This window comes from Mus musculus, chromosome 12 (assembly GCF_000001635.26).
Source record: "Mus musculus strain C57BL/6J chromosome 12, GRCm38.p6 C57BL/6J".
In the NCBI taxonomy this organism is placed as follows: Eukaryota; Metazoa; Chordata; class Mammalia; order Rodentia; family Muridae; genus Mus; species Mus musculus.
The window spans coordinates 29,688,953-29,708,058 of NC_000078.6; the positions used below are offsets into that span (position 1 = coordinate 29,688,953).

Consider the following 19,106-nt stretch of genomic DNA (forward strand, 5'->3'; position numbering starts at 1 on the left):
GGCTTCAGGCACAGCCTTTCAAAGTTTGAGGAAACAGAAGCCCAACTGTCTCCACACAGCAGCGTAGTGATTTAAACCCTCCTCCTGATTGGCCAACTGGACCTCTAACCTAGCTCTCAAGGCCTCAGTTTCCCCGTTTGCATGTGATCACTCTCATGACAGCCTGCACTTCGGGCACATTGCTGCATGGTTTCTTGGGATCCTCACAACGCTGTGGGCTCCATTCAGGAAAGGGTAGTGGGTCACTTACTCACTACCCTCCCTCCATTCAGCCCATCACCCCAGCCTGGCATTTGGTAGGTACCAGAAATTTATTCCGCAAATTAATGCCACACACATTTAAATATTTAAATTTAATATTTAAATACATTTAGATACAAACTCACAACATTTAAATATTTGACAAAGTTGTGATCTTTGTGCTACCTCCTTGCATTCTGCAACCTGCAGATGTCCTCACAGTAACTTGAGCATGTCTCCATGTCCCAACCATAGGGATTTACCAATACATGGGAGAATCTTCATCTCTGGAGATAAGGGTAGCCACAGAGATGCCATGAACTCACGTATTAAAGACAAATATTTAAACTTCCATGCGTTGCGTCTCAGGTACTAATAATACAATAACAGCTGACAAGTAGCTTCCTGTGGGAATTCACACCTGGTGAGCCACTTGGCCCCAGATTCCCTCTTGGCTATGGTTTCCGGTCTTCTGAAGAGGTTTCCAGGGTCTCCAGAAAAACAAAGCAGATGAGGAGGAACACGATGGGTAGAGGCCGAGACGGAGACTTAAATAGGGGGAAATGCATGAGCTGCCTCTAGTTCTCCTTTATCAACATGAAAGCATAATAGGTCTCCATCGGTCTGTTTCACTCTTGTTTTTCATTTGGTTCCAAGCTTAGGTGGTGAGAGGTAATGTTACCACAACAGGGGCCATGACAACAGGTCCTGTCCCCAGAGCATCAGCATCCTAAGTTGTGACCATAGTAACCACAGAATCAGCAACAAGGCCAACGTCTGAACACTTAGTGCATCACGTGCTGGAGTCAGATGCTGTATTAGGCACATGCCACTCACCCTTTCCTTGCCATTACACCTTCCCTACCAAGCTGATTGTCAGTATATGTGTTTCATTGAAGGTGAGGCTTCACCTAAGCCATGTTCAGGGGGTTGCTGTGGAGCACATAGCTCAGGGCTTCTATTTGGAACCATGGTCTCAATTATCATGGTGAAATCACTTGTCACAACCAATATGAAGCAATGTACAAGGAAACTCTTTTGTGGTCAGTAGTGCTCAACAGCATGAAGCTGCTTCTGAAAGGGTGCTCCTCACAGAAGGTGCCCCTTTCACAGCAAACACCTCACTGTGGTCCAGGGGTTCTAGGCAGTAGTGTGATCTAAAACTTAGTGGGTACAGACCTCAGACCTCATGGGGAATCTGCATTTCAACAGAGCATGACACCTTCAGCTGTGGAAAGTGCCCACACTTGCTCTAACTCCCTAAATATGATGTATCATGCCAGCTCTTTGCAGGAAAACAAAACAAACAAATAAACAAAAAACCCACCACCAACAACAACACAAACCTCTAAAACCATTTGTATTCTCTATTTCTGTTAGTATTGTCAGTTTGAGGTGCATGGTTGGGGAAGGTTTGAAAATGAGTTAGATGTGCAATATTTTCTTTTGGTAAACTGTGGGAAGAAAATTTAAGCACTGTTTGATTTCTAACCCCTCTGGATAGTTACTTGTACCTAAAGCCATTGTCATTCTTGCTTTATTTAGAGCTGTGACCCTGGGATCTTGTCCTAGTATTGGGCAGAGTGGTCTAGTGTCCTGGGGGAGGAAGAGTTTTGGTTTTGGAAAGGATACTTAAGCACTAAGTTGTGAAGGCAGAGAGTGTGGCTGTCTTTTCCTCCTGCCACTGAGAGCACTGGTTCAATTTTATCCCTTGATGTAGGAATTCACTAGGAGAGGACACAATTTCCCCACAGTTTCCTGTATCTGTGTTCTGCATATGGCACGGCTCAGAGGGGACCCTGACTGGCTGTTTTCTGCCATGTCTGCCACAATGAAATGGTTCCACAACCTTCAGGCAACTGGGCCGCACTGAGTGGGCTTGGAGGTCAGGAATGAGCTGATCAGGCCACTTGTCCTTGCTCCACCTCCTTGTTATCTGTCCCCATGTCAGTCCAAATGTCCATTTCTCCTGTAGCCTTCCATCATTCATTTCTTTGACTCTCTTACTGGGTATGCATTGACAGTGACAGGGGCTTCCTTTCGAGGGGACCAACAAACAAGCTCTGGTCAGTGTTCACACACAGCAAAGAGCAACCCAGACCACACCTGTATGTGGGTATGCAGAACTCTATTCTGGTGATTCATAAGTGAGCGTGACAAGTGACAGGCTCCAGGAGGGTCACATCCACAGCAGCAGCACCCAATGTGTGTGCATGCATGTGCAAGCACAATCAGGTGAGGACTTAGAGCACCAATGCAAGGTTATGACAGGACACTTTGAACGTGACCTTCTGTTCTGAACACTCTGAAATAAATTACATAGAAATGACTGACAAGAAGACAATGTCCACGGGCAAGCCAACTTCTCTTATGGATTCACAGTAACAAAATGCTAGAGTGATTTTCTGGACAGTGGCAGACACCAGGTAGTGCACAGGTCTCCTCTACAGCACCGATAGCTCCGTTTCCTACCATCAGGAGGGTGAGCTGCTCGTGGCTCATAGCTGAGTCACTCCTGAAGGACAGTCCTTGGTTAAGAGTAATGAGACCCTTGAGGTCACAGCCTTCAAGTCAGGACACCTCATAGCCACTAACGGGGTATGTGCAGCAGCTTGAGAGAGCCTTGCATTCTATAAGGGAAGTTTGGAAGGTCTACCCCTGCCCCAAAGACTAGGCACTGCTAATGCTCTTCTTAATGGAAAATCTACAATAGTAGGAAGCCTTCTATGCTCTCAGACCTCGATTGTTTGTGGGTTGCTTTGTGGGTTGCTTGGCATAAGAGCTTGGCATAAGAGCAAGGACCTTGAAGCCCAGCAGTTTGAAATTCAAACTAGAAGAGGGGCCTGGGAAGAGGTCAGAAATTGACTAGAAAGGGGAAAAGGAAAGTCAAAACGAGTAGGAAAGAGGGAGGCTCTGCCAGGGGTGAGCAGATGAGAACAGAACACAGCCACTGGGCTTTGGAACAATGGAGGTCTTTGGTAACTCAGATAAAACCAATTACCATGAAGTAACATAAAACAACAAACAAAACCAGACACTAAATGGCTTGAAAGGTTATGGTCAGGCAACTGTGGGCTTTTTTTTTTTTTTTTTTTAGAGAAGAGAAAAAGCTAAAAACAAATAAGAGGTCAAAGAAAGAATTCTTTGTGCTTTTTGTTGTACAGAAAAGGCTTGGAGAGCATGTGTGCATGCCTTTGGTAGGAGACATTAAAATCTGCCTCTCCTCTGGCCAGTAGTGTCTATTGACTGGAAACCTGCAGCCCAGGGTCCTGGTTTCCTGGCACCAGAGAGCAGACTTCCTATTGGTTTGGATTACTGGTCTAGGCGCCATTAGGGACATGTATATGCAAATGACACCTGTCAGTGTCTCTCCATGGCTATAGCACTGTGAAGAATTGATTTAGAGTCTCTTAGTTATGAATTTATTCCGAGATTTAGAGTCTCTTAGTTATGAATTTATTCCGAAAGAGATGTGTGTGTGTGTGTGTGTGTGTGTGTGTGTGTGTGTGTGTGTGTGTGTGTGTGTTTTATTTGTGACTCTTCCTGCCTTAAATTATATTTCTACACATGGCTGATTTCGTTTTTTCATGAACAAGAAAAAGAGACAAGAGAGGCAGACCAAAATTGAAAAACAATTCTTTATTTACACAGCTATCATCTAATACAATATTAATTAAAAATTAATCCAGATACCTGTTCTGGTTGCTACCTATATGTTTTTGGGGCCTCCCTCCTCTTAGAACATTTCATAATTGGCATTTGACTTAAAATTACTTTATATTTTTCTCTGCTAGGTTTTGGGGGTTTTGGGGTTTTTTTGGGTTTTTTGTTGTTGTTTTTAAGAAAATGTTAAGAGAGGGTATATTTCATAGTCTGTTCATTTTGTCTTTTGATGCTTAAAGTTCACTTTGACTAACTTGAGTTATGACACCTGACACATTGTTAGCTTGTCCTGGGCCCTCCCCATCACAACTTGCCTGTCACTAAGAATCTCACTGGTTTCCTGAGGTGTTGGGTTTGTAACATGGGAAGGAGCTGGCCAGCCATCTCAGGACAGGGATCCCAGTAAGTGCATAGTCTATGTAGGCTAGTAACTCCCAAATAGGGCTCACGACCTTATTCTGCAGGGGGCTGTGAGGTTGATTATAGGCTGTTCCTCATACTTGTGATGCCCAAGTATCACTGAAATGAATCTAAAGGTGCTTTCAAATGCTTGTTAAGTTATGGTATAGATCACAGTAGGACCAGGGAGCAGTGGAGGAGCTGACCAAGAGCAAGAATGGAGTTGAGGTATATCCAAACCCCAGAAATCTCATCCTGAGATTGGCAGGAGTGAGACCACTCCCTCCCTTTCCTGGGCTCAACCCTTGCCCCACCTGAGGAGGTCACATAGCCAGCAACCAGGTTAAACTTGCTCTCTCCTTATAAGGTCATGTCCAGCCATACCTAGAATTCCTCCTTATGCAAATGTGACATCCTCAGTACCAGAGCCCACCCCGAATAGCCCCAACTCATCTCCAGGGATTTAAATATTGTGGATGCCGGTAAGTGCTTGCTGACAGAAGCCTGATATGGCTGTCTCCTGAGAGGCTCTGCCAGAGCCTGACAAACACAGAGGCAGATGCTCACAGCCAACCACTGGACAGAGTGTGGGATCCCTGAGGGAGGAATTGGAGAAGAGACTGAAAGAGATGAGGAAGTATGCAGCCCCATGGGGGAAGCAACAGTGTAAACTGGCCAACCCGCTCACACACACACACACACACACACACACACACGCCCCAGGAGCTGGACCACCAACCAATGAGTACACATGGAACAACCCATGGCTCCAGCCACATATGTGACAGAGAATGGCCTAGTTGGACATCAGTGGGTGGAGCTGCCCTTGGGCCTGAGGTTGTTCGGTGCCCCAGTGTAGGGGAATGCCAGGGCAGGAAAACGGGAGTGGATGGGTGGATAGGGGAACACCCTCATAGAGGCAGGTAGAGGGGAAATGGGATAGGGGGTTTCTGAAGGGGAAAGCATTTGAAACATAAATAAAGAAAATATCCAATTTTTTTTTAAAAGGAGAAAAAAAACCAACCTTTGTTCCCCCCAATTAAATGACCCATCTCACTAAAGTCTGTTCTGGTAATGCTCACTGCTGCCTGAGGTCCCATCACCCACAGCGTTCCGTTCCTGCCTTGTTTTCCCTTTCAGACTACTGGTCATGATCTTGGGTGTTCATGCTGTTATGGGTGGCGGAGTGGGGCAAGAACAACAGATCACCAAGCTACAGTTTGGACAGCAGTAAGGGGGAATGCGTGCAGAACACTGATACCAGATTGCTTTGCACTGTCCCCTGGGTTTCTGTGCTCATCATGTCCCCACCCCACCCCACCCCTGCCCCACACCTCTACTGGTGTTGGCAAGAATGATAAGCTGTTGTCAGACAGAAAGCAAGAGTGCTATGTGACATGGATGGAAACATGACTGAAGTTCACAGTCACATCCCAACTACAGTAATGTGTCTTGTGGGATGACTGGCCTTGCTGCCAGAGCCTGAATCCAGCCTTGGACTCTGTTAGGGTGTTTACAGCTTGCTTGATTTGTTTCCTGAGCCATGTACATGATTCTCATGATGGCTTCCCATGCATATATCTTGATATAAGGCAGTTCTTGCAACAGCTGTGTGAGGTGGAAACTATCTCTCCCCTATGGACAATGTTCTTTGGGCTCTGGGTATTTCACTAACTTAATAAAAACCATCAAGGACCAAAACACACAAAGACATCCCTGTTCTGTCTACCCAGTACCTTGCTGTTGGCTACTGCACTGAGTTGCCAGGACATCGGGTATAGGATAGCAGTGAATATCATTAGCCATGGGACACAGGGACAGACTTGGGGGCACAAAAAAAAAAAAAAGAAAGAAAGGAAAGGAAAGGAAAGGAAAGGAAAGGAAAGGAAAAAAAAAGAGAAATCCAGCCTTGGGCATACTGATTTCAAAATGCCTTGTGCATCAAGTGCTTGTAGTTGGCAGTTTGCTTTTCAAGAGACTGAGTGGGCTGCCTGATGTGTGGGTGGAGCTGTTTAAATCATGCAGTTATGGACACAGCAGGCTTCTGCCTTGGAGATGAATTTGGTTGCAGTCAGGGCCCTATTTATAGAAGGCAGACTCAGCATATGGCCCAGTTTAAAGAGTTCAGCCAGTGACAATGAACACTCCTTGCAGTTTCTCTAGAAGTTGAAAGGCATCCAGGACAGCAGGTATATATGCTGCCCCTACTCTGGTCTGTTCCCATTGTTTCAGAGTGGAAACCCCTGCCTCTGTGAGCCAGGCCTTGTGGCATACTTCCCAGGGACGCTGGCTTCCTGTAAGCTGCTCAGATCTGACGCCTGTTAGAATTGGCTCCTGACTGGAAGATGCTTAACTTCGGTTTAACCCAGAATCTTTCTTCAGTATCATGGTGGGTCATCACCCCTTAGACATAAAGATGAATGGTGCACTTTGCTCTGGTGTTTGTTGTATTGACTCTGCTGAAAAAATCCTGCTCCTCTTCTCCTGTACAAACTCCTGACAGCATGCACACAAGTTCTATTTTTTTTTTATACTATGCTACCTCAAGTGTCAATTTGTTGGGGTGCTCAGATCTGGTAAGGGCCTCCTCCTGTTCTCTTCCCCCAGCTCCTCTTCATTTCACACATGTGAAAAAGTATAAAAGGGATTTATGAGAAAGGCTTGTAACATGCCATGCCTCCTTCATATTTAAAACATCTCTGAAAATTCTATCAGGAAAATGTTGTTTATAATGACTATCAACCCAGTCCACCCGTGTGTGTGTGTGTGTGTGTGTGTGTTAGCATTTTGCTATAAGGAAAAAAAATTAAACCTAAAGTATACTGAACTCAGAAAGAAAGCAATCTCTGTGTGTCACAGATGTAGAGAGGAGAGAAAGCCGAGTGCAAGCAAAGTTTTGTTGTCCCTAGGGCCAGGCTAGGAGGACGGGACACTGCCTGTGTAGGCATTGGCTTTTCTCTAAGGCAGCTACAGCTGTGCCCAAGCTAGAAAGAGAAAGCTCTTTGGGACACCTCTGACCCTAATCTACAATCCTGTACTGTGCATCTTCTGTGGTCACAGCTCACAGAGGTGCTGACTTCCATGACAGCTATAGATCTTTCCTGTTCCAGGTCAAACTACTTATTCACTACAGATGGCACCGCACGGGAGCTTGTGCAAAAACTACCCTGCTAAATTACATTTTCTGAAGATTGGATCATTCTTGTCTTAGGTATAAAATAAAATCATCAATAAATAAAAGTAGATGTCATTACAGAGCATGAAGAGATGAGAGCCTCATTTTCCAGTAATAAAAAGGGTTGCCGCTATGATCCTATCTATTATCTTGGATAATAACAGTAATGTCTCCCATTGAAGTGTTTATAATGGGCTGAGTGACCTGGGATCCCACTCTGGGTGGGAAGATTTCTCCTTCAGGATGGTGACTGCTGTGGGTGGGACAAGAAGCCTCTTGATGGCAAAGGGCAGACACAACTTCCGTTGGCCTCTTGCCTCCTGCTCCAGAGAACCTGAGTCTACAGGGCTCCTGAAGGGGTGAGGGTATAAGAAATGCCTCTTATGCTATTCAGAGCTATTGTTGACACACTGCAGAGGGAAGTCCTTCAAGCCAAACATTAGCCATGCAGTCTGCCCCAGCAAGGCAGCCTCTTCGCCACTTGTCATATGATGTCCTTCCCTAGGACACTTCATCTGCCACCACTGACGGACTCACCAGCTTCCTCAAAAATCTAGCCTTCATGTTTCTTTTTAGTTTTATGTTGTTGTTAAAATATTTCACTAGTTTTAAATTTTTAACTAGGTGATTCCATCCTCAATATAGTAGTTGAGTTTAGTACTTTGGTAGTATTCAGAACAGAGTCATTCACAGCTTCAAAATGAGACTTGCTACCCATGGGAAATGCTTCCGTTTTCTTTCTTTTCCACGTAGCCCTGTTTAGGGTTTTTTTTTTTTCATGAATTCTGAGCATATTAATCATTTTTCTTAACTACTGGGTACCCATTGTGAGGAGGTAATATGTTCAAAATGTAACTTGAACAGTAATGTTTGTTATACAGTCAACAGTGTTATATCACATTAGTGGCAGTCACACACCCTTATAACAATTGTCACCAAATGTTGACATCATCTGATTCCAAAAATAGACCAGTCATAACCCTACTACCTGGTGTTTGGGGTCTGATATTCTGGAGTCTAGAAGCATGGAGCTATGGAGGAACACTCTCCTATATTCATAGCTCTGTTTGCCTAACAGTAATGTGAAGGCGTCCCGCAGTTGATCCCATTTCCTCATCTGAATCGGAGATGATACCTTCCTACCAGAACTCACCCGAGCCTCTGCTTCTGTTCCCTTTAAAAAAGGAGCTAGTTGGCCATCCTAGGAGCCTTGGTGAGGAAGGAAGGGCCACATGGCAATGAGCCAAAGAGGCAGAGCCCTTAACATGGTACTGGTATTTTCCGACAAGCCTGAAGGACCCACTTGGCAAAGTGGAGGCAATGGCGCATGCCCAAAGGATATAAGGAGCCCGTTTCAATGCTCCTTTCAACCTAAGACAGTAGTACTCGGTGCGTCAGATGATACCCTTGTCCTCTTGCTAATGGTAGCCAAGTGGTCGTTCAGGAGCCATCTCCTCTCTGCCCTATGGCCATTCTGCTATTGCTGTTCCTGCATCTCTAAAGGCTGGGGTGAAGAGAGGTGGCACTCCTCTGATGTATACTGTCACAGCAGCCATGTTACCTAGCTCTGGGATAAGCACTGGGACCCAGCACATACAGCTGCCCTGACAGAAGCAGGGCTGACCTTGTTTTAAGTGACTGGATGTGATTAATTTTTCAAATGTGGGTCCTTGGGAAGGCCATTGTGAATATATTTGTTTTGTTGCTGGATTATTGCAGTGTTGGGTGGTTTCTTTTCCACCCACACACAGAGATTTCTTTGAGAATTAAAGAGGAAGTAGGCAGGCTTTCTCTGGCACATGCAGACATGTGGAAGAATTTCTAAACCTCCTTTGGGGACGGTGTCCATAGCAACAGAGACTGTTCTGCAGAGGAATTCTCAATTAGCACCAAACACAGGAACATTGCTTGCCAGATTTCCTAGCCAGAGTGGTCACCATCACAGAGTGCAAGGTGCGCTGTGACACTATGTGATAGGAATACATCACGGTTAAAATGCTTGCACATCTATGATGCATGGGACTTTGAGACTATCGGAGTACCTTACATTGGAGGCTGGCTGTACACATTATAACTAGGTATAAGTTGTCACTGGAGCAGGATAAAGATGAGGGCCTGGCTCTGAGGTGACCTTGTAAAAATGACTTCCTATCCAGAGTCAGTGATTTAGGGGTTAAATTAATTAGATCTCTATGAAGTCATTATATACTATAGAGATCTAATTAACTTCGTCTATGTATCCCTGGGATGCATCGGCAGATGAAAAGGACACACAGACTGCCTCTTACATGATAAAAAGGGAGCTTGGGTATTCTTTTGTTACATAGTCACAAAGGCTCTAGAAGGATCTACAAAGAAACCAGCAATGTATACATATTTAGAATGACTGCGAATTAGGCAGATGAGCAATTAGCAAAGAAAAAGACTTTTCATAATAAATCCCAGCACACTATCTAATCCTAAACCATGCAGACATCTAATCAATAAAAATTTAACTTCCAAAGAAAATAAAATATGCATTTCCTTGATGGCCTTCCAGTTTGAGAGTAAACTATAAATCTTCCAGCACTAAGGTGTCATTCAAGCGTGTATTGGGCACCAACTACACCCGTGGCTCCTTGCCAAAAATGTATACATTTCATTTAAGGGGAGGCCTTTATACAGCAGGCACAAAAACAAGGAAATGCATTTGCATAGCGGTGAAAGTGCTCAGCTGAAGGGATTCGAGAAAGAAAATGACAGCCGCTATGGGGGATAAGGAAGGCTTCTGAGATAATGTGAGCCAAGAAAGGGCATGCCAGCAGGATGACGAACGTGTGCTTAATTTGCTCAGCAATCAAGAACCACTGAAGTGTTCGGAATGGGAGAAACTAATCATAGATCCTGCCTTTCAAGAAGGTGGTGGCTGGCGATCCTTGCACAGGAGGCGCAGCAGTAATAGCTGCCACCCCAGGATTTACGGACCAGATTACACGAAGGGCTCTAAATGCATTGTCTCCGTTAATCTTTAAAACACCCCTATCAATGAATAGATGGAAGGAAGGATGGACGAGTGGATGAATGGATGGATTTATCGCCTAGCAGAGCTCACAGCTATTGTAGTATTAAAATTTCATTCCGCATATGTTAAAAATGGGTCTTAGAGAGCTTAGACAGCCAGCATGTGGCCACGGAAAATACCACACATGAGAGGAGTGACTGATCCTTGACACTGAAGACAGCATGCCAGGCACTTGGTAATCGCACACTGCGCACACGGGTAGTCCTTGCCAGTGGGTGAAAGGATAATTACTACAAATGTGTGAGTCCTAAAAACACCTTTAATATGGAATTCACTTGCTCTCAAAGCCTACCCAGAAACCCAGAAACACATATACAAAATGTATGTATAAAATATCAAATGAATCCTATTGATACTTTTCTTAGATTGCAATGATTGTATGTTAAGTTCCTTTGAAGGTCCATGGATAAATCTTGCTGGGGTTAGCAAGCTGGAGGAATCCTTGCCCCTATCAGGTATAGAAAGCTACTGTGTACTCGGGGCAAGCACTCTCTGATATGTGAGGGGGTGAATTCTGGATGTTGACTTCCACAGAGCCAGTGCCCTCTTACATTTCTCATTCCCTTGTTAGACATTAAATATGGCAAGCAAACAGATAAATTAGGTCAACCTTTAATGGATCTATATGTCCGAGGAGAGGTAGGAGGGCATAGAGTATGTCCACAACACCTGGCATGAGGTGTCAACCTGGACCTCATTGAAGAGACTATTGTGTATAGATGGGCTTGGAGTGCAATATCAACTTCCAGGAGTGGCGAGGGACGATAGCAGGAGACTGGATGTGAGGCTGGGATGAGGTAAGGGTGTGGCAAGACTGAGGTGGGGTGAGGTAAGGTAGGGTTAGGTAGGGTTAGGTGAGGTAGGGGGATATGATGAAGGTGAGGTGGGCTGAGGGGAGAGTGAGGTAAGATAAGTGAGAAGAGAAGAGGTGAGGGTGAGGTGAGGGTGAGGTGAGGTGAGGTGAGTGAGGTGAGATAATCGAGGAGAGATGAGGAGGTGAGTGAGGGGAAAGAGGTAACGTGACATTGAGGTAGGAATGAGGTGGGGTGAGATAAGGTAAGATTAGGTAGGGTGAAGAAGGGTGAAGGTCAGGCGGAGTGAGTGAAGAGAGGTGAGGTGAATGAGGAGAGAGTGAGGAGAGGGTGAGGTGAGGGTGAGGTGAGGGTTGGGGTCATGTGAGTGTGAGAATGAGAATAAAGACGAAGGAGAAGATGGGGTGAGGATAAAGATGAGGATGAGGTGAGGGTGACAGTGAAGGTAAGGGGGAGATGAGGGTAAAGATGAAGGTGAGTTAAGGGTGAAGTGAGGTAAGGTAGGGTGAAGATGAGCATGAGGGGTGTGCTAAGGGTGAGCTGAGATGGAGCTGAAGATGCAGGTGATATGTGCTGAGGTGACCATGGGGGTAAGGGGAAAGATGAGAATGAGGGGAGGAAGTGTGAGGGGAGCTATGAGCTGAGGTGATCTTGGGAAAGGGACGAGGGTGGGGTGAGGTGAGATGAGGTGGGGTGGGGTGGGGTGAGGTGAGGTGAGGTGAGGTGAGGTGAGGTGAGGTGAGGTGAGGAGAAGTGAGGTGAGGTGAGGTGAGGTGAGGTGGGGTGGGGTGGGGTGAGGTGAGGTGAGGTGAGGTGAGCTGAGGTGAGGTGAATTAAAGTGAGGTGAGAAAGGAATAGCTCCCATTTCCCTCCCAGCTCCCAGTCCTCACATTTTATCTCCTGGAGCATAAGCATGTGTTTCTTCTCCTGGGTAGCAGAGGGCCCAGCCCTGCTTGGCTATGACACCCAGATCTTTCACAGATGCATCTCATCACCATCAACTCGGTCCCAGACTTTCTTAAACTCTAAACCTTCTTCCCTTGCACCACGGCTCTCAGTTCTGCAGAGACCAGGAACTGGACAGAGATAGCAGCTATACTGCCTCCATTGTGTTATGGCACTTCCATCGTTTAAGGGAAACAGTCGGTCTGGATGAGCAGGTGGCAGTTTAGCCACCTTGCCTCAACAGCAAATGACAAACAGGATCTGAGACTGGTTGTGAATAAGTCTTTGTGCCATGTAACAGGCAAGGGCTGCAAATGTGAGCACAGGGAATTTTCTGTGAAAACCCTGTTTTTTTCTGGGTACTTTTTCCTGAGATTCCATGGTAAGCCTTACCAAGCTTTCAGGGTTTAGGGAATGGTTTTCCAATGTTCGGTCTTCCAGACTTCCTTTTATGCTTTTCAAACTGAATAAAAACAAAGAGGCCAAAAAGGGAAGCTGCCCTTCCTCTGAAGGGCTATATCTAGATCTTTCATCTTGCTGAAAATCCCGAGATGGTCTGCTGAGAAGCAGGACTGAATCTGCTTCTGCAGGAAGGTCAACACTGGATGGGCAAAACCGCACCTGCTCCTGTGATTTAGTAACTTCCACTAGCGAGTGGCCGCTGGGGCTAAAGAAATCCTGTCGCTGTCACAGTGAGAGTGAACAAAGGAGCTAGCCTGCCTACCTTTGGGGGGAGGGGGATGGAAGCCACTGGGTCTTGTCTGTGCAGTCTTAGCTTTGTTTCCAGGTCACCAGTGCTTTTATTGTTTAGCCTACTGGTGCTATGAGGAGTTCTGAGGTCCCTGCTGGGCTGGGCTTGCTGTGGGAGTATCCAGACCTCTCAGCCGTCAGCAGGCTGCCTGGCTCCCAGGAGGTCACTTCAGGCCTGGCCATCTAACTTTAACAGCTGTTGGCATCTCCTCATGTCCTCACAGGCACTGATAGAAGCAAAAACATTGCAAATCCTGCTCCCTCTGTGGCTTGGCATGGCCACATGTCCCCAACTGCAGCAGACAAGAGGATAAATCCTGGTTTTTGCAAAGGCTACCATGCATAAGCTGATAGTCAAAGGATCTTCCAGTTCTTCCCAGGGTGTCCTAGGATCCCAGCCTTTGCTCTCTGGGTACCAGAAGCAATTTTCTTTTCTCCACATTTGTGACATCATGTGTTTCCACACATCACTAGACAGTCACTGAGAGAGAAACTACCTACTGTGTAGAATGAGGTGAGACTGGTGGCTCCGAATAATCCACTGCAACCATTCATTTGAACTCTGCCTAGGTTGTCTGTGTGACCCTCAGAAACAATACCATGTAACCTAACTCCTGAGTTGCACAAAGCTATTTCCTTTTTGTTCATATTATTTGAAAAGCATAAAATATTTGTACTGGTAAAAAGGTAATTTTGTCTCTTAAAGGCCACAGGAAAATGAGGCCTGTATGTCCCTTTGTCCAGTGTTTAGTTTTTGGCAGCCTGCCCAGGATTCAGCTCCTTCCCATCTCTGTGAGGAGAGACTGAGATCAGCCTAGGAGCTAGGCACAGATGGGAGTGTTCACGGAGCACTCTCCGGCTGCGAGCACATATCCTGCAGAGTGCAGAAGTCTCTTTGGGAGCCACACGCAAGTGTAACATGGGGATATGTTTAAATAGAAGAGCTTCAAAACCAGTTTTGTCTAGCCATATGTGAAGGACTGTGCACAAAGGAGCTATTTCTGGTGCTCTGGGCTCAGCAACCCATAGTGAACCCCGTAGTAAGCTCAGAGCATCTCATGACCAATGGCCTTTCTCCCGAGAGTGAATCCCACAGGAACAGCAAGAGGGATGGTATGGGAACAGGGACAGGGGGTGGAGAAACAGGAGTCAGTGAGGGAGGCCTCTGAGTGCACGGCACTGGAAGTGTCATCAGGAGGACCTCACCAGCTGACATCCATATCCAGGGAAGGGAAGGAAAAAAGAGGGAAGTAAGCCAGGGCATGATGGAGTATCCCCAGCACAGACAACCAGCCAGAAGCATGGAATCCCTTTGGAGAAAAGTGTTTGCTGCCCATCCCTCTAGCCTGGAGGGGATGCAGAGCCTGTATGCTCAGTGACAGGGGCTGAAACTCCCGGTTCAGATTCCCTGGCTCAGTGCTGTTGGGGAAGCCAATCTTTGCACCTAGTGTCCCCAGCACTACTTCCTGTTTGTGGAACAACAGGAGAGCCTTGGGGGAAGCCTGTGTGCTGTGGAGGGCACCTTCCCTTTGGTAGAAATTGTGTTTCGTGCATCTGACAGACCAAACAGCCAGCTGTCTGTCATCTCATGACTCAGCGTGATTCCTAACACTTCATAAAAGGAGCAGATGTGTTTCGCTGGCATTTCATGGGGGGGGGGGGAAGCTACGATGACACTTCCAGGTACAACCCCACCTGTGTTTGTAGAGTGGTGCAATGTTTTCTTGGCTTTTGATCAAGAAACAGCACAGACGCTGTGGCCACCCACCCATTGTGAAGCTCACATTCTGACTCCCATGCCGTTTAAGTACAGGATACTGTGGCCTCCCTCACAGGGCTGCGGTGACCACTGTACTAACAGAAAGAGGAGGCACAGTGTTATTAATAGTTTAGAATCTAGTGCCACTTTGCTCCCAGCAGCTCGGCCCTTTAACTGTGGGCTGGTCCTGCTGCTACAGTGGTCCCTCTCCTCACCTGTAATGGGGACTTTTTTTATATCCAGTACCTGCTGCAAGGGGAGGGCCTGCTATCCCGCTCAGGACTCCTGCCCTGGGTCCATTTACCAGTCACTTATGCTTAGACTGGAAACTCATTGACAGCATTTTCTAAAGGATACTCTCCCAGAATTGGCCTACTATGTGCAATCTCTCTCTGAGGAGCACTGTCTCATGACATTGCAGTTGTCTTTGGGGGGGGGCGGGGAGGGTTCGAGACAGGGTTTCTCTGTATAGCCCTGGCTGTCCTGGAACTCACTTTGTAGACCAGGCTGGCTTCGAACTCAGAAATCTGCCTGCCTCTGCCTCCTGAGTGCTGGGATTAAAGGGGTGTGCCACCACACCCGGCTAACATTGCAGTTGTCTTATGCCACCTTCTGTGTTGCCCAAGCTGAAGTAAGCAAGCATTCTGCACACGCAGCCTGCAGACTAGAGGCCTCTTTTATCTGTCCTCATGCTGTATATTCAGAGCAGATGGTACTCACTTGCTGTTTATGCCACAGCCAGTGATCTCTGTTCCCCCATGCTATAGAAGGAATGAAAGCTCAGAGAGGTTGAGTAACTCTGCCATGGTCACAGAGCAGCATGTTAGAGCATTGCAGTTTCCAGGGTAAGAAGCCATCAGATAGTTTTAAACTCCTGTTTAAAACTATGGTAGACACACTGTGACTTTTGTGGCCTTCCTTTTCCTCTTTTGACATGATTTATTTGTAGTACCTGGGACGAGCCTGGTAGAGATGACTATGTTCCCAGACTAAGGACTCCATTGGCTGTTACCATGACACACTGGAGCTGGCTACACCAAGCCCAGCACTGGGATCATTTTGCACATGGCTGTGAAGCTTTGAAAACTCACTCTTGCCACAGCCACACCCTGGCTTTCTGCTAATTGACAGACAGAGCCGTCAGTTTGCTAAAAGCTGTGGTAATACCCTTGGTCACCACAGGCCACTTAGAAGTTCAGTCTCGATACATGTAAGTATGCGGAGAGCTCGCACTCCACAGATATGGCTTAGCGTTCTGCTGACATTGTACTGTCTGTATATTGTCCTATACCTGTCTCTCCCAGGCTGTCGTGCTGAACACATGGAGCTGCCAAGACCCCCATCCCACCCCAGTGCCCCCAACACACACACTGTTCCCTGATCTTCAGTTTGCTTCTTTATCAAGTCAGAGGAATCTTTAAAAAAAAAATAATGAAGTTGGCTCTTTGGCGATTTCACGCATGTTTATAATGCATCCTGGTTACTCACACAATTTTCTCTTATAGCCTCCCATCTTTCTCGCCCCCTCATCTCTACCTGTCCCTTTCCCAAAACCCATGACTTTTCATTTTGGCTCATGATCCATTTAGTTTAAAACTTAGTTAAGTAACTATGAGGTTAGGACTAGCCACTGGAGCCTGATGGGGCTACAATTACCAGGGAGTAACAACTGAAAGCAATGGCTCCTCTTTCTCTGACCGTATCCATAGTCATCAGTGAGGCTCGAGCCTTCTGAGCCCTTCCCCCATCCTTTCCTGATGCTCGTGGGCCTGTTCTTAGGCAGACTCGGTGACGTCATCTCTAGTAATTGAGAGTTCATGCTCGTGTTAAGTCTGTATAGTGCTTAAAGGGTGGCATTTCTGTCTCTTACATTCTGTCTACCACTTCTTCCTAAGTAATTGTTGAGCTCTGGAATGAATGGCATAATTGTCTTGTTTAGGGATGTACACTCAGTGGTCATTTATTGTCAGGATCTTGTATAACCAAAGGTTCCCTGCAGTTCACAAAAGAAAAAAGAAAAAAAAAATGTCTTACTTGGGTTTCTATTGCTGTGATAAAGAGCATGACCAAAAGCAACCTGGGGAAGAGAGGAAATGCTTTATTTAGCTTCCATCTCTTTAGTCACAATCTGTTGAGGGAAACCAAGGCAGGAACATGGAGGCCAGGAACATGGAGGCAGGAACCAAAGCAGAAGCCATGGAGGATGACTGCTGACTGGCTTGCTCCCTATGCCTTGCTCAGTCTGCTTTCTTAAGCAACTCAGGACTAGCTGCTGAGGAATGGCACCACCTACAGTGGGTGAGGCCCTCACACAGCAATCGTTAATGAAGAAAATCTCACACAGGTTTGCCTATGTAAGCCAAATCTGATGGAGACATTTTCACAGTTGAGGTCCCCCCAACAATATTTCCACCTTGTGTTAAGTTGAAGAAGAACTAAGCAATGCAGGGTGGTGGTGACTGAGCACACAGCTCTGACTGAGACTGAGAGTAGTAATTGTCGGTGGGAACACACAGTATATATTTAGAAGAAAACTCAACACTGCGTCCATTCAACTGAATGACAGAATTAAGATTCCTTCTTAGGACCTATGACCTCACCGCCATGAGCTTTTGATGGAATTTATCATAGTGGTATAGATTTCCTCCTGGGAAGCAGGCTTCAGATCCAATCATAGAGCAGTTGATTATACCCATAAGTCTTTTATCAGCAGTCAAGACCCCAAGAAATACAATTATGCTAGCATAATCCTCCAATTATTTTTAAAAGAAACCTACACATGGGCCAACAAAACCAGTAATAATAGTGCATTCTAATTTGCAGGTTAATATGACATCTACGTGTATCTGGGACAAGCATGCCTAAGTAGGAACACGGAAGCTGGGAAACCACACCACATTCTGGGGATGACAAACCTAGTGTGACCCTAAAGGACAGGGAGGTGGGAAAATGGCAAACATCTTGTAGGTGAGGCTCAATCAATGTCTGGGGCATATGTGGAGCTGCTTGAAGGTTGGACTATCTCGGCTCCCGGAAACATTACAAACAATTGGGCCACCTGGATCATATCCAACACCTGCTAATGTTTACTGATGCTGCTCTGAGCCTATGGGGACTCTATCATGAATAAGATTGATTCTGCCAGAAATCTTGAGAAATGTAGGCCCAAAGAAGATAACGACAAAGAACCGTAACCAAGGTAAGCTGTAATAGGTAGTCTTAGAGATGTAGAAAACAGTGTTATGAAATTCTAATTCTGACAAGGAGATGGTCATGGGTGTCAAGGGGAAGGCTGCAGCTGAGGCCAATCTTACTGTGACTATGTATTCCCGAGATGAAAGAGCAGCAGACCATCTCAAGCTATGAGCAAGTCAAGAGTAAACATGCATGGGACAGAAAGGCTGGTGCCACTTGGGAGTGATGTGCTAGATTCCCCTAGACAGTCAACCCACTAACAAAAGGGCTGAGGAGAGTAACTAGGTTGTAGCCGTTCTGTGAGACTTGTCCCATTTTCTTCGTCATAGTATGTAGGAGGGTAGGGATGGAGGCATGCCAAAAGCTCCACTGCAGGAGTTTCAATCTGTAGGCCCGAAAGAGAAACTTCAGTGTGTGAGCAGTGTTGGGCAGGGGCCAGACTCATCAACAGATCTTCCCACCATAATAGGGGAGGGTGACCAATGTCCCAGTATTGTGTGAAGAGCTGAGAGTGTCTATTGGCCAAGCAGGGTTGGATACATGGCTGCTGATAACCAAAGACTGATTCTCTAGTATTTGCACCAGGTTTAATGTAGATTACTATATCAATGGTTTTCGTTTTTGTGATAGTTAAAGACAGCTGTTTATTGTTTGTTTGCCACATTCTAATCTTGATGCGCATATGACTTCCTCCAATTATGTGATATAAACACAGGAGAATGAGGTCCTCAGAGTTCCTTGGGGGGTTGTCTGCCCCTTCTTTGTGGGTAGGAACTGAATAATGCCCTCGTCACACACACAGAGTGGTGAGGAATCACTGCTTAGCCTGTCTGTTGATGCAGCTCCCTGCATCCCGGATCCCACTGTCCTGCCTCCGCCCCCAACACTGATGCTGAAGTGTTTTTCTGACCCATCCTGTTCCCTTCTCATGTATCCCCTTTCCCCTGCCTGATCCTTATACTTAACTCTGAGAAGGCTGAGATTCCACATTCTGCTCCAGACCATTCCTAAAGAATAGCTAGCCTTTAGGAAGGGTGCCTATCAGTAGCAGGTGAAATTTTGAGGCAGCTCAGCTTGGGTCATTAAGTCACTTCTCCCAAAGCCTCT

General features: G+C 46.2%; 1 protein-coding gene across 51 annotated transcripts in view; it reads left to right on the forward strand.

Moving 5' to 3' along the window:
- Myt1l (myelin transcription factor 1-like) overlaps positions 1-19,106 on the forward strand; it is a 395,627-nt gene that overhangs the window by 161,363 nt on the left and 215,158 nt on the right. The window lies entirely within an intron of this gene.